Source organism: Arvicanthis niloticus, chromosome 3 (assembly GCF_011762505.2).
Source record: "Arvicanthis niloticus isolate mArvNil1 chromosome 3, mArvNil1.pat.X, whole genome shotgun sequence".
In the NCBI taxonomy this organism is placed as follows: domain Eukaryota; kingdom Metazoa; phylum Chordata; class Mammalia; order Rodentia; family Muridae; genus Arvicanthis; species Arvicanthis niloticus.
Genome location: NC_047660.1, coordinates 63441011 through 63456913, shown reverse-complemented (window position 1 = coordinate 63456913; position 15903 = coordinate 63441011). Strand labels below are relative to the sequence as shown.

Sequence of the window (15903 nt, the reverse complement as noted above, 5' to 3'; positions counted from 1 at the left end):
CTCATTTAGAGAAAAAGGAATATGAAGTTCAGAGAAACAGGCTTGCCTAAAATCACACAGCTCCACAGCAGCAGGCTGCACATTGGATTCCTGTCCCACACTGCACACTTGGACATGCTAACCCAGATGACTCAGGCCCCCGAGGCTCGTTCTCTGAAGTGAGGGAGGGGACAAGGAAGAGTTGGCATGGGCCGACTACCCATGGAACCCACTATCCTTGATGATTATGAGGCCAGTCTAGAAATATTATATGTTAGTAGTAGACTGCAGGAGGCCAAGCAGTTTTCCAAACAGCTCTGAATTCCTTGGTGCTAAGGCATGCATGAGCTCCAGGCTTACCTTGCAGATATGTCCATGCTGGCGTCCTGCATTGCTGGTACATCCATTGTTGTTAACAGACCCAGGCAGGAAGCCTGTTGTGTGCCCTATCTGGGCAATCTATGAGACTGAGATGCTATGAGCCAGGGAAAGTCAGACTATCTACCTGCTTACCCAGAGCCTGGTAGACATGGGTAGACATGGTGTACAACCAACTTCATGGGTTCCATTCGCTTTGAGAGGGTACACCCAAGCCATTCAGAGAGTCAGTCCTTGGAAATCTTGCCTCACCTCTAGGCCGTTGGAGGCATCTTCATGCCCATTGATTGCTGATAGCCCTGGGACTTTTCCTGGACTCCTGGAAAACAGGGCAAATCCAGATAGCCCTGGAAAGTCCCTGGAAAGCCACAGAAACTGGCTTAGGATTGGAAGACTGAAGAATCCAAGTGCCCTCTTCCCTCTGTCCATTGCTGCTTCATAATCAGTTTCTTTACTTCCTAGAACACAAACTGCTGCAAACCAAATTGACATCAGCTGCTCAGCTCACCAGGCCTTAGTGTGTCTGTAGTGTGTGTGTGTGTGTGTGTGTGTGTGTGTGTAATACTCTCCAACTCCAATCCAGAGTCATTATCCTATCAGTTTCATGTTGGAGGGGAGGGACCAGGGGACACATTGGTTATTTAGAGCGTTCCTCGGCTCCACCCCAACCTCTTACAGGGTGGGTTAGTCTCCATTTGAATGAAGGGTTGAGAATTTGTTGTATTGGTTACTTTTCTGTTGTTTTGTGGAAATACTATGGTCAAAAGCAGCTTAAGAAGAATGAGTTTATTTTGGTTTAGGGTTCCAGAGGGCTGGGTGTTCTTAATGGTGGGAAAGTGAGGCGGGTGGGGGGGTGGGGGGGATGGGGGATGGGGGGAGGGAGGGGGAGGGCGGGAATCGGAGAAGCCACATCTTATCCACACACAGGAAGCAGAGAAAGAAAGCACGAAGTAGGGGGAGGCTATTAACACCCCAAAGCCCAGCCCAAGGAATGGATGCTCTCCAGCAAGGCTCTTCCTCCTAAAGGTTTTGTAACTTCCCCAAGGAGCACCCTCAACAGTAGACCGAATGTTCAAATACTTGCACCCATGGAGGGCATCCTCTCCCCACAACCACAGACCTCTAACAGTTGGGTCCATCTCCTGGCAGGACATTAGGGCTCGGCGTGGCCAGATATTTATTGAGCAGCTACCAAGTGTCAGTCTGGAGGATTTCTTAGTCTGCTGAGCTGGAATTCATATCAAATCAAAGACACGTGTCACTACATTGGGCTTTTTTTTTTTTTTTTTTTTTTTTTTTTTTAGATAGTCTCTTCTAGCCCAGGTAAGCCTGGAACTCACTCTGTAGCCAAGGATGACCTTGAACTTCTCATCCTCCGTCTCCTGACTGGGACTATAAGTGTCTGCCAGCAGGCCCAGTTTTATGCAATGCCAGGAGTAAAACCCAGGGCTATATTTTATGGTAGGCACACACTCACTCTACCATGTAAGCTATATTCCCGGGTCTCTAGTTTGTTTGCTTTTGTTTTTGTTTTTAATACAGACTTCTAAGCAACCTCTAATCTACTCAGTTATGGTCTTGAAGTTCAGGACCCAGGTATCTGCATTTCGTTTTTATTTATTTGGGGAGGTATCTGCAATTTGTTTATTTGACAAGCTAGCCTGGAACTCAGTATATAGCTAAGGCTGGTCTCAAACTTGCTATAGTCCTGTTTTACTGGGATTACAGTGACCACTATGCCCACTGGGTCCATGAATTTTAAAGAACACAGAAGGCACTTCTCCAGCTCAGGAAGTTGAGAACTAGAAAGTGTAAGCTTCCAGCATAGGGTTTTTTTTTCCCTTTATAATCATGTCTGTGTGGGTCCCAGGGGAGGACTGTGTGGAGAAATGGGCTGGAGCCTCTACCAGGTCTATCCACCTGGTCAGCTTTTGTTCCAATGGAATAAGAGACAGTTTATTCTGAGACAAACAAGTAACCGTGGACAAGGATCCAGGATGCCTCGAATGACATGTTCCACTATAAGAGAGGTTACCTGAAGTTAAAATCACACATAAAAAAAAGTTGAAGCTGGGCGGTGGTGGCCCACACCATCTGTCTCAAAAATTCTGTCCCGAAAAACCAAAACCAACCAAACAAACAAATTGAAAAAGAAAGTTATAAATGGATGTATTTACATGGGTGACTACATCAAGTGGGTGGGCTACAGAAGAACAGGGAGATTTTTGCTGCAGATTATAAAATTCTTACTTTTAGGGTTGGCGGACCTAGGGGTCAGATAAGTTCAACCAATGTTTCAAGAGCTTTATCAATAGCTATGGAGATGCTGCTCAGATAGATCTGTTGAGAGATCTCAACAGCTACCAAATGAGCTAGAGATAGCCCAATTTCAACAGCTACCAAATGAACTAGAGATAGCCCAATTTCAACAGCTACCAAGTGAACTAGAGATAGCCCAATTTTAACAGCTACCAAATGAACTAGAGATAGCCCAAGGTAATTTTGGCCCTTGATCAAGCAGCAAGTCGATCTACATTGTGAGATTCTAATCAGTCTCCAGGGTCTTTAACACAAATGAGGTTTCTTTGGAGAAGTTCATTTCACAGAATAATTCAAGGATGGTCTCAGGCGGATCCTGGAGCCGTGTTGCTGAAGCAGCCGTTCTTGGGACTCGCTGAGTCTCCTGTGGCTGGAACTCTGGGCCTTCAAGATACTTGGAAAGAAACAAACTGGGCTGCCTTCCAGTTGAGTTTTTGGCTGTGTGTGGAGCCAGTTCTGTGAGTCCTGGGGTCTTGCTGCTGGGCTTTCTGAGTTGTGATGGAGAAAAAGGCCACACAGAATTGTCATCTCACACACCCTAGAAATTGCAGATGCAGAGCATGTGAGGGCTTGATCACTTTTTTAGTGCCTTGTTTTGGTGGCTGTTGGTTCTCCCACAGACTTCTACAGGGCTCTTGTGCAGTGAAAACTCAGTGTCTTGTAGTGGGGACACAAGGGTCAGTGTCATGCTACGACGGCCTTGAGCTTGGATGTCCAGAGATGTCTCTAGAGGGAAGAGGCCTTTCTGCCTAGAGATTAGAGTGATGTGGGCGATAGGACCTACGAGGCAGAAATGATATATTGCTGTGGAAATGCTGAGAGTCGAGCCCAAGGTCAAGTGTGAAAAATATTTTACTAAGTGAATGTTTCTAGGCTGGCTTGTAAGGGAGGAAAGAGAATTTCTGGGAAAAAGATAGATTGGGGGGGGGGGGGGGCATTGTGCTTGCAGATTAAAGTGTATGAAGCCAAACCTTGTTTGGTGACCACACCTAATGATATCAGCACATGGGTGGTGGAGTCAGGACAATCAGGAGTTTAAGGCCAGACTTGGTTACACATGGAGTTTGATGCCAGCTGGAGCTACAGGGAACACTTTCTCAAACCACACAGACAGACAATGCTGGAAGTCACATCGGGACAGCTAAGAAGAAGTGAAACACACTTTAATTGACCAGCTAAGAAGTTTGGCATGCATTTTATAATAATAGAGAAACATTTTTATGTATTTGGTCAGAGAATGTGTGTTTATATATGTGTGTACATGATAGCTTACAGTTAGAACCTATGTGAAGAGATGTTGCCAAGAAGAGCAGAAAGAAGGGTTTTGCAGCAGGTTAGACAAAAGCAACCTGTTTTTACCTACTGCTCAGATAAACAGGACGACCTAAGGCAGGGGTCAGAGAACAGGAAAGCCGGAGAGTTGAGCTTAGCCACCAATGAACCATGTGACTCTTCATCATGTCACTAGGCTGAACTGGATCCTAGCTACATTGTTTCAAAAGCATTTATTGATCTCTTGCTGTTTATTGTTCTTTGCTTTTAAAAGTGTAGCAGGCAGCTAGAGGTTTTGGAAACTCAGAGAAAGGGCAATCTACCTGTGTTTTTCTGTTGCTTGCTTGTAGCGCTGATACACAACTATACTTGGAAATAACTCCCTGGGCTCATCTCTTGTTTGGCAGGGAAGAACAACCATACATTCTTAGAAAAGAAAATGTATTCCCAGTGTTATTATCCTGAGCCAAGGAGTGTCTAGGGTCAAGACTATAGATGCAGACACTGGGTGAAATTGGAGAAAATAGCTCTCCCTGCTCTCTCAGATGGATGCTGGGGTATCTAGTAAGGCCTGAGGACCTCTAAGCAGCCTCTCCCACAGTGAGGTAGAATCTGGGCAGGGCTGATAGCCAGGAGCCAATGTTGCCCAAGGTGGCCCACAGGGGTGCTTCTTATCTGAGACTGCCCAGAGGCTAACACCCAGAAGTACTGGGCAGGTGACTGACAAAAGACAGGAGCAACAAAGTGGAGGAGTAGAGGCAGGGTGGCCAGGAGGGCGGGGCTTCTGAGAAAGGTTAGGAAATGGAATGTCACATTCTTGTGAGAATTTCACATTTGGTGTCCTCCTTTGCCTTTTCTCAGCCTGTCTCCCCACTCTCCCACCAGAGAGACTGACTCCTCCTCCTCAGAATCATTAGTCATTTGGCCCTTAACAGTCCTTGTGGTGGTGAATAAGGATGTCTCCCATAGGCTCATATACTTGAATGCTTAGTCGGCAGGAGGTGGCACTATTTGAAAGGCTTAGAAGGATTAGGAGGTGTGACTTTGTTGGAAGAAACTGTCACTGGGAATGGGCTTTGAGCTTTCAAAAGTCCACAGCAAGCCTAGAGTGTCTCTCTTTGCCTGTGGATCAGGATGTAGCTCTCAGCTACTGCTCCAGTACCTGCCTGCAGGCTGCCCTGCTTTCTGCCATGGTGATAATGGACACTGTAAACAAGCCCCCAATTGAATGTTTTCCTTTTATAAGAGTTGCTGTGGTCATGGTGTCTCTCCACAGCGACAGAACACTGAGACAGCTGTAGAGCTGCGTTATTAAACGTCCTGTGAGGGAGACCTCCCTGTCTCCTTCACTGAGTGGTAAGATTCTAAGGAGCAGAGACCACCTCTGCAGTGTCTCACAGCGCTGTTGTGTGCTGCGGGGAGAGGGTTTTCATGGTTTAACTCTGAGTTTGGTGCAGCTGCAAACCCAGGTTCAGGGAGTTATAAAGGAGGCGGCAGGAGCCCTCACTCCACCTCAGGTGCCTCAGCCAGCCCTTTACACCGTCTCATTCCTGTGATTCTGGCAAGTTGGTCTTCTCAGACAAGAAAACAGAGGCACCAAGGGTTTAAATAATATGTACAGAATCAGATATCACCAAGGAGAGAGCTGGGATTTGAACCTTCAAACTCCAGATTCAGTTATATTTTATCCCAGGTTGCAACCAATTCCTTATAATATAGATGAAATCAGATTAAAAGAAAGTTCCACAGCAGTCTTTCAGTGGGAAAGAACTGATTTTTAACCAAAGGTGCTGAGAGTCAGGTCTCACTTGGATACTATGTTATTTCTCTTAGCCTTGCGCATCTTATTCAGGACAGCTACTGCCAGCCTCCCTGCCTCATCAAAGAAGTGAATTGTGGGCAGGGAACAGGAGGATGACAGGCTGCATTTGGGGTTTGATCCCTCCTTTCTTACTCCATTCTTTAAGATTTTAAGGGTGTTACTAGGTGTTGGAGAGAAGTCTTCTGTGTCCACTGTCTCCTAGAAGCAGAGGGCAGAGGAAGAGAGGACCCCGAGGCCTTGACCTGCCTTGACTCAAAGTGAGGACACACAGCAGGAATGGCTTTTCAGAGCAGAGATGTGGTTTTTTGGATTGTTTTTTATGTTATTTTCTCTATTCTATTGTTCACACACATCCTGCCCCCACATCTTCTGATGTCACTGAAGGAATGGCAGCAGCAGGGAGAGTGAAGGCATCTGCCACGCCCCTTTTATCTGGGTGGCCATATTTGGGGGTGGGGATTCCCACATCAGTTAAAGCAATCAGGACAATTCTGCAAATGAGGCTCCCTTCTCCTGTGATTCTTCCGTGCTATATTGTCATTAAAACCAACTGTCACTGGGCTGGAGAGATGGCTCAGCAGTTAAGACTGCTTCTCTGGGTGACCGTGGGTTTGATAACCTGCACCCAAATGGTGGCTCACAGTGGTTTGTAACTCCAGTTCCAGGGGATCTGAGCCTTTCTTCTGGCCTTGCCCTCTTCTGGCTTCCATACACACCATTCATGCATATGGTGTGAACATGTAAAATAGAAATAAATAAATTGTTAAAAAAAAAAAAGCTTTAAGTAGACTTTCTTTTCATGATAATTTTTGGTGAATAATTTTTATTTTTTTATTTATTTTTTTTAATTCTTGAGACAGGGTGATACTGTGTAGACTTGGCTAGCGTGGAACTTACTATGTGGACCAGGCTGGCCTTAAATTCACAGAGCTCTGTCTGCCTCTCCAGAGTGCTATGATTAAAAGTGTGCACCATCATATCCACAATGGCTAATTTGATATTTCACATTCACTGAACTAAGGAATATTCAAAGCTGGTAAATCATTGTTTCTGGGTAAATCTGGAGGGGGTTTCTGGAAGCCTTTATCACTTTAAGTTATAGAAGGTCTGTCCCCCAATCCCAGCCTCAGAGAAGGGTATACCCAGTCATCTGAGAACCTGAATATAATAAAAAGGTAGATGGAAGACAGATTCTCTCTGAGCCAGGACAGTTTCTGTCCTCAGACATTAGAGCTACTGGCTCTCAAGTCTTTGAATCTGGCCTGAATTTGCCACGGACCCCTGTGCTTCTTCAGCCTGCAGATGGCAGAATGTGAGATTCCTTAATCTCACATTCCATAATTCCATAATCATTGTCTTAGTCACTGTTCAAGTGCTGTGAAGAGACACCATGACCAAGGCAACTCTCTTTATAAAGACTCATTTAACTGGGGACTGGCTTACAGTTTCAGAGCTTTAGTGCATTAAGTCCCGGGAGGGAGCACAGCAGCACTCTGGAGGCACAGAGCAGTCCCTGAGAGATCCTGGTCTGCAGGCAGCTGTGGTGCTGTGGAAGTGGCTAAGAGCTACATCCTAGTCCATAGGCCAAGAGAGATGAGCTTGGTTTTGAAACCCCAAAGCACACCCTCAATAACACACTTCCTCCATCAGGGCCACACCTCCTAATCTGTCTAATTTTTTCCAATAGTTTTGTTCTTTGGTGACTAAGCATTCAGGTAGATGAGCCTTGAGGGTCATTTTAATTCAAACCACCACAGTCAGATTAATCAATTCTAGTAATAAGTCTCACATTCATTCTTGCCTCTCTCTCATTGGTTTGTTTCTTTGGACAACTCTGACTTGGATAGAATTATCAGAGGAGGATTTATTTCTGTGCGATACAAGGGGAAGTTTGTTCTGCAGTTGCTGCTATTGTCACAAGTCTGTGGTGTAGCTCTATGAGTTTGTTCACAAAGAATTTACTCACTACTAAGTAGTGGAAAATGGTAGGTTCTAGAAATATCAACAAATCCCATACTTCCCATACTCAGGAAGTTGGTCTCTTTTTGAGACAGAGTTTCTCTGTGTAGCCTTGGCTGTACTGGAACTTACAAGTTAGTCTATAAACTTAGTTTGTAAACCAGGCTGGCCTTGAAATCATAGAGATCCATCTGCTTCTGCCTCCCAAGTGCTGGGATTAAAGACATGTGTCACCAACGCCCCGCTAGGAGTTGATGTCTTAAGACAAAGTGTTTGCTTGATTGGTAAGGTAGCTTAATAACTTCTGTCTATTGTGGCCTCATAACAATCTGCTTCAGTTCTGTGGTTTACAGTGACATCGATTCACTTCCTCATAGCTGTGTGGTTGATTCATCCTGGCACTTTAGTCACCTGGCATACTCTTGAACTATGTTCAGTGCCTGGTTCAGCTGGTTGGTTCTGTCTCCCAGGTCTGAAGCTAGATTTTTTTTTTTTTTTTTTTTTTTTTTTTTTTTTTTTTTTTTTTTTTTTTACAATCATGTGAACTTTTTCTTCTGGCTATCCTGGGATCTCTTACATGAGGACAGAACATCGCAAGACGGCCAAAGCCAAAGTTGTTAGGTCTTACTTAGCTCAGTGTCACCCTCCCAACATCCTATTGGTCAACACAGGTTAAAAGTCAGGTCAGATTGGGTATGTGTTCATTGGTCTATGCTCTGACTGTGGTGTAACATGTAACAACATCACATGTGCATATCAGGATGGGAGAGGTCTGGGGCCATATTTTACCATCAGCCAGAGTTGCTAACATAAAAATAAAATTTCTCATGAGCACTGAGATTATAACTCTTTTTATTTTTTTAAAAAAGAGAGACTCGGTAATAAGCCTCTAAGATGAGTGGATTCTGTCCTGTTTAGACTAGACAGCTCACCTATAGCTCATCATAGAGGCTATTTCCCTTTAAAGTTGAAAAAGGTGGGATTTTTAGAGTGAGAATGTAGATTTTGGATACTATAACTGGTGTGCACCCACCCCCCTTCTTATGTGGCTGAGGCTGTCCTTGAACTCTGATCTTCCCACTGCTGCCTTTCAAGTGATGAAATTACAGGCTTATGCCACCATGTATGGCATGAGCTTGTGTTTTTAACCACTATATTCAACTTCTGTCACCAAATGTTCTCCCTGGATAATGAATGATACTGGAAAATCATTGCTAAGAAATCACTCAGCATGTTCGAGGAAGGCCGTGCCACAGAGAAAGTGATGTTCTTTAAGCAACCAGAGTCTGGATTTATTGTGGAGCAGGGAGAAGCCTCTATACCAACTTCACTGTGGTTACAGTAGCCTGGGCAAATGGTGTCTGCAGCATCTGCACCCATAAAGCTCAGAAAATAAGAGGCTCGTGGTCAGACCAGAGAAGCCCCAGATGAGCCAGTTGGCCATAAGACATTAACTTGACTGTACCACTTTTCCTCCTGAGAACTTCACAGGCCCTGTCCTACCTGTACTTGGTGGTCTCTGTTTAGATATATTATTTTGTTCCTAATTATTTAAAAATAGAATGGGACAGAGAGATGGTTTGATGGATAAGGTTGTTTGCTCTGAGCACATGAGAATCCCGGTTTGAATTCTTATCACTTTATCCTGGCACAATACTGTTCAATTGTAACTCTGGTGTTGGGTTTCACGTGAAGACAGGCAGATCCTAAGAACTCCATTGCCAGCCAGAAAGCCATACAAGAGAACTATGAAGTCCTAGTTCAGTGAGAGGCCCTGTCTCAAGGCAATTAGGTGGAGGCCAACAGAGTAAGACCACAGGCCAGCAAGGGCTCTAATGTAGCCTGTGAATCTGGGTGGATGATGATGTTTCAATGTCCATTGATTACCTTGGAGCAGATGCTGATGGCGGAAGAATTTGCCAAGAAAGGTAGGAATGTGTGGGAACCCCACACTTTCCACTAAATTTTGCTCTGAACTAAAACTACTGTTAAAAATAAAGTCTAAGTTGGGCTCAGCGGAGTAAGCCTGGAGTCCCAGATACTCAGCAAGGGGAGGCAAGAGGAGCAAATTCAAGTCCTGCTCCAGCTACAGAGCAACTTCAAGGACAGATGGGAAACTCCGTGAGACTTTGTTTCAAAATAAAAAATAAAAATAAAAATAAAATAAAATAAAATGTAAGAAAAAAAAATTAAGAAGCCACTGAGATGGCTCAGTGGGTAAAGGCAGAAAATTTGAGATAAATCTTCTGGACCCACATGGTAGAAAGAATTAACTCCTAAAAGTTGTTCTGGCCACCACATACCTGATATGGCATGTGTACACACACACACACACACACACACACACACACACACACACACACGCCTAATAAAAATAAAACACAAAGGAAAAATAAAGTTGGGAGTATAGTTCATTTGCATTAGTCTAGCGTATCCAAAGCCCTAGAATCAACCACCAGAACTGCCAATAAATAAATAAGTAAAATCAATGAATACACTATTCATTTATTTAAGACAGAATCTCATTATGTAGCCTTGGCTGGTTTGGCACTTGCTGTGTAGAACAAGCTGGCCTTGAATTCATATAGATCTGCCTGCCTCAGCCTCCTGAGCTCTGGGATTAAAGGAGTGCACCACCATGCCTGGCCAACTTGGTTTTTTTTTTTTTTTTTTTTTTTTTTTTTTTTTTAAAGGATAACATTTCTGAAGAAACTATAGTACGCAGTTGTTGTTTTAAAGTTAAAGACAGATTTTTAAACTCTGATTTAGCAAATTAGTGTTTCCCACCAACTCTGGGAGCAGAGACCTTCACAGGCTTCACAATCTTTTGTTTAGGCGCTGCCTTTGTGGGGACCTTGGCAGCAGCCATTGCTGTCTTCTTTGATGCCTGCTTAGCCTTTTTTACTTCCTCGGCAGCCCTGATAGCCTGCTCTCCCTGATCCTTCCTAACTCCTGGTGTCTGATTCCTCTTGGCCATTACATCAGCAAGAGGTGCGTCAGTAACGGCTCTCCGGAATTTGACTGCATGGTGGGTTCTTTTTTCTTCCGACTGTCCTTTCTTGTGTTTTCTTCTGTAGAGGACAGTCCAGTTTATCTGCTGAGGATTCCTTTTGGAGAGGAATGCAGACTCACACTTCGCATTAAGAAATGGGGAAAACCTTCCCCTTGGTCCCGGCTTAGCGCCGCCTGTGTCCCAGGTAGATCTTGTACCTGCCGAAACCGCACAGCTCGACCTTCATGGTGATAGACGTTGGCCTGCCCGGGGAAATAAGGCGAAGAGAAAGAAACTGCAGTTGTTTTAAAAAACCTACATGACATATAGCATTGGTTTTTATTCATAATAGTTAATGTAGTTAGAATGAAATCATTGTGCAGTTTCTGTCATTTCAGCTCTGTCATTTCAGGGCCTTAAGCAAGCTCACTCTGGTTCCTACTGGTCTCTAGCCTCTCTTCCAGACACCTAGAACCTTGCTTGGCACATGATGGACACTGTAGATATTAGTTAAAGGACAGACAAATCGATCTACATGGCTTAATGTGTAACTGGATGAGAGTAGGAGCTGAGTCCCCCTGCTTCAGAGTGGCTTTCATTAATATTTGACATCCTCCAGGGCTCCTCTCCCTGTGACGTCCTGCTTAACTCTGATGGCTTCTGACCTCTAGTCCTGCTGAGTGACCACCTTGGTCCCTTATCTCCCCTCAGTAACCATCACTCAGTATGCCTGGTGCTTTCCCCAGAGACCTACAGCCTCTTTGCAGGTATTCACCCTTAAAGCGTTTCTACCGAGCCCCAAAGCCACAGGCTACATGGTGCTCTGAGGAACTGTAAATCTTGTTCCTTAGACTTAGTTGTTCAGAGTGCACCAAGGGCTTCGTGGTCGAAGATGTGGGCCAGGTGTGGAGGATATCAAGGTCCTCTAGTGTCTCTTGTACTTGGGGAGTAGATCCTTAGGAATACAACTCCATGGTTCTTTTAACAAGGGCTAAAAATATGCCAGGATGGAGGCAAGGCAGAAATCACTGAATCTGGTGAGCCAGCAGGGCAGACAATCTTGCCAGCTCAAGCCAAGACAGTAGTTCAAGGAGTCTGGTTCAGAAATGAGTTGTGGAGAAAGGTAAAAAGTGTCATCATGTAAGATACAGAACTCTTTCTTTGCCCATTGGCCTTGAGATAAGGTCTCACTCTGTAGCCCAGCTGCTGGTCCTAAACTTGGGGTGATCCTTCTGCTTCAGTCTATTTATAGGATTTTAAATTGTGAACCACACACTAGCAAGAAAAGTATTAATGACAGATGTATTTAGGTATTGGAACATGTATATAATAACAGGGACACACACACACACACACACACACACACACACACATCTTTCTCCTGTTAATATTAAAAAATTGTGCCAGATGGCAATAGGCACATACCTTTAATCTCAACACTTGGGAGGCAGAAGTAGGTGGATCTCTGAGTTTCTAATATGGCTGATATTGGCTTAGTAGTTTGTGTTTGTGATCCAGCACTTGGAACGTGGAGGCAGGAGGCTCAAGTTCAAGGTCATTTTTAGGTTACGAGGTGAGTCTGAGCTGTGTGAGACCTCTCACTGGTGGCAGCACCTGGGAGAGCAGGACCTGTAGCTGGCATGGGCAGCACAATAGAGCTGGCCCTGGTGGCAGGGGCCCAGGTGAGCCAGCCCTGAATGTGGGAGAGCGGGAGAACTGACTTAGACTTGTGCTGGCTGCAGGACTTGGCAGAGTAGGCCCCAAGCCTCACCTAGGCAGCACAGTGAGCTAGCCCTGAGGGCTTGAGAGCAGGAGACTTGACCCTGCTCAATGCTGGAGGTGGCTTGGGTAGGATAGCTGAGGGCATTGACAGGGAGTTCACTTGGTGGTACAGATAAGAGAGGTTGACCAGCTCAGCTGGGTTGGCCCAAAACCTACCTCACCTGTGAACTGTTGGCCCTGGTGAAAGGGCTGGTCCTGCAGACCCAAAGCTGCAGGATCTCCGTGACACAGAACAACAGCAGGATATCCAAGAGGAGTCCTGTGAGGATCTAATATTGATGGTGTGTCAGAAGCCAGAGGCCTGGAACCAGACTAATAACTCATTGCAAGGAACTCATTGCAAGTGAAGATGTGTGGATAGAGAGGTATACTGTGGGACACACTGTGACTCCAGCTTTCTATGCTTTGTTTTGTTTGTTTGTTTGTTTCTTATTTTCTTTGGGGGGGAGAGGTTGCCAGGGTGGAGGGTGGATAGGAGGAGACAAGGAAATAAGTGGGACTGGGGTGCATGATGTGAAATTCACAAAGAATCAATAAAAAGTTGAGGGGAAAGTCTGAAAACAAAGCAGGATGCTACAGTGTGTGTCGATAATCCCAGCACTTTGTTTGGAGCAGGAGAATCACAAGTTCAAAGCTAGCCTGGACTACATACCAAGATCTCTGAAAAATGAGTAAATTAAATAAATAATCTACAATGATGGAAAGCAGGAGGATGAATTCTAATACTAGACACACACACTCGCACACATGTGCACGCACACGAGCACAACGCACCTAGCATGTGCATCCCTTCTCTTTAGGAACTGGTCCACCATTTGCTCCATCATCCTAACTGTCTTGACACTTTCCCGAAGTTCTAAATTACCACGGTTCTGGAGAGCCATCTCTGTGTATATCTTCTACTGCAGCTTCAGGTCCAGGAACTTTCAGGCCGTATGTGCAGGAGTGTGAGCTCCGGGATTGTTTGCAGCAGATCTATTCATTGTTATATAGTCAAGGACAGATAAAGCTGACCACTTAGGAATGTGAAACTCTGAGACAAAAGGCCGTTATCAGTTAGTGTACATAAATTTTCTACTAATAACTTTCCTTTTTCGGCAAAATAGACACGGCAGTAAGGCTATCTAACCTATGAACTAGATTCCTAAAGTCCAGAAAATAGCAAGGATATTCCTGATAGTTTTTGGTTCTGGTTCACAAAGCTCCCCACCCTATCCTTAGGAGCTCACATGGGTGTGGATCTGGGCTAGGTATTTGAATGACAGAACTGCCTCTCCCTCCAAAGCTTTGGAAGGATAAGGATCTATCAGTCAAACTCACAGGGCAGGGCCCTTCTTAATCCAGATGATCTTTTGGCTTGGAGGCCTCTCATTCCTCCTGCAAGCAGACTCCTGGCAGGGCTTCTTACCCACTGCCTTTCATGCTTATACACTTCCTAACATTTACTTCTCTGTAGCCAGGACCCTTCTACTCAAGGTAGATCTGGGCCAGGTTTCAGGAGGCTTCCACCACAAGCAAGCACCATTTAACCTAATGTTGTAGGTAAAGAATGAATGAATGTAGGCCAGGCAAGGTGGCAGATACCATTAATCCCAGTATTCACTTGAGAGGCAGAGGCAAGGATCTCTGAGTTTGAGGTCAGCTGGTTTACAGAGCTGGTTCCAGGACAGCCAGGGCTACACAGAGAAGCCCTGTCTCGAAACTTCCCACTCCTTTTCTCCCTCTCAAAGTCAACGAATGTAGTTGAGCTGGTGCTGGGAAAATACTTGGATAAAAATTTGTTAAGAGAAGATGGGTATGTTGGTGCATGCAAGTAATCACAGCCTTTGGGAGACAGAGACAAGAGGATTGTTTCTAGTTCAAGGCCAATTTGAATGATGTAGTGAATTCTAGGACAGTCTGAGTCATGTAGGATCCATTCCAACAAGCAAGTAGATACCCAAGTTGAAGCTGCACCCAAGAGCCTGGCTCCTAGCAGATAAATAAGTAAGTATTGAAATTGTTGAATGAACTTGACCCAGTGAATACATCAAGAGAAGGGACACTTGAGTCCCAACCAAGGGATTTTCTGACTTGTTTGAGGGTTCACAGCCTCATTCCTGACAAAGTAGGGTGATAACCAGCTTTTTGGACAAATCCACTTCATCAGTGTGGATGGATGATCAGGCAGTAAAGGCCGAGTCAAGGAGAAGAGAACTTCTAGGGCAGAGAATCTCTAGGACACATCGGCTTGAGCTGGGATGGGGAAAAAGACAAGATGTGGGAAAGGAGATGACCAGTTAGCAAGTGTTGCAGTACACTGTGCACAGCTACACTGGTATGTAATTCAGTCCCTGAATTACGTAAGTTTATTATGAGATCTGACGTCTATCCTGTGCCCCAGACTATTACCCCCACGTTTGTGAGCTAAGGCGACAGAGCACAAGCGTTTAAATAAGTTGCTTTAAAAGGATCTGTTTTGGAAGTATCTATGCTTGGCTTCTTTTCACCCTCCACACCACCTCTTTGAACATAGGATTAAACCTGGGGCCTTTCCCTGACAATAGTAATTGTACTTGAAGTTTCAATCATTAGTGGGGGACCAGAAAGAACTTAGCATCACTAATAGAAGGGGTGGCAAGAGGCTGTGTGGCTCCCCACCTATCCCTTGATCCTGAAAGGGAAACTGAGGCACAACCCTCCATCCTCTTCTGAGTCAGGGTCTCTGGCCTCGGCCTTCTGCGTGCTGGAATTTCTGATGTGCACCACCAAGCCTGTCTTTTGATAGACAGCACAATTAAAGGCAGGGAAAGTGGAGAGAAGTGTGGTCACTCAGACAGCCTTTGACTTCAAAGGGTTGAGGAGCTGACTACCCAGAACCCCACAGACCACCTTTTCCTTTTCTGAGTTCCAATCCAGGGATAAGACCTTGTAAAGGTAGGGTTTGACCATCCAGTCTAGTCTGGCAGTAACCTGAATCTTTTTCCCCTTGGCCCCTTCTGTATAGAATGCACCTCCCCACTGGCCTGCATACACACATAGGTGGCTCTGTAACACAGATGCCCCAGGAAAGAGACTTAGTTTTTTAAAAAAATCAGCTGTCCTTTGTTCCCACGGGCCAGGTCATACTTGTGTCTGTCAGACTGTGACTCTTAGTTTGTTTGGAAAGTAAGGTTTTCTTGAGGCCCCAAGTGCAGACTGTGCCTTCACAGTGCCAGGCTACTTCAGGCTACAAGACTACATAAAGTGTTCTTTGTACTGAGCATGTCTCCAAGGCTGCTAGGGTTTTTAAAGTGTCCCCAGCCCAGGGCTAGTCTTGAACCACTGATGCCAACCAGATGGCTGTGGATAAGGGTGGTTGGAGACCCTACCTCCCACTGGCTCCTCACACCCTAACTCACACTTGCTAAAAAGGGGTTCT

The 15903-nt window shown here is 45.1% G+C and overlaps 1 pseudogene; it reads right to left on the bottom strand.

Annotated features, from left to right (window-relative positions):
- Positions 1 to 10149: 10149 nt before the first annotated feature.
- LOC117705607 (large ribosomal subunit protein eL24 pseudogene) lies at positions 10150 to 10980 on the bottom strand (annotated as a pseudogene).
- Positions 10981 to 15903: the final 4923 nt, after the last annotated feature.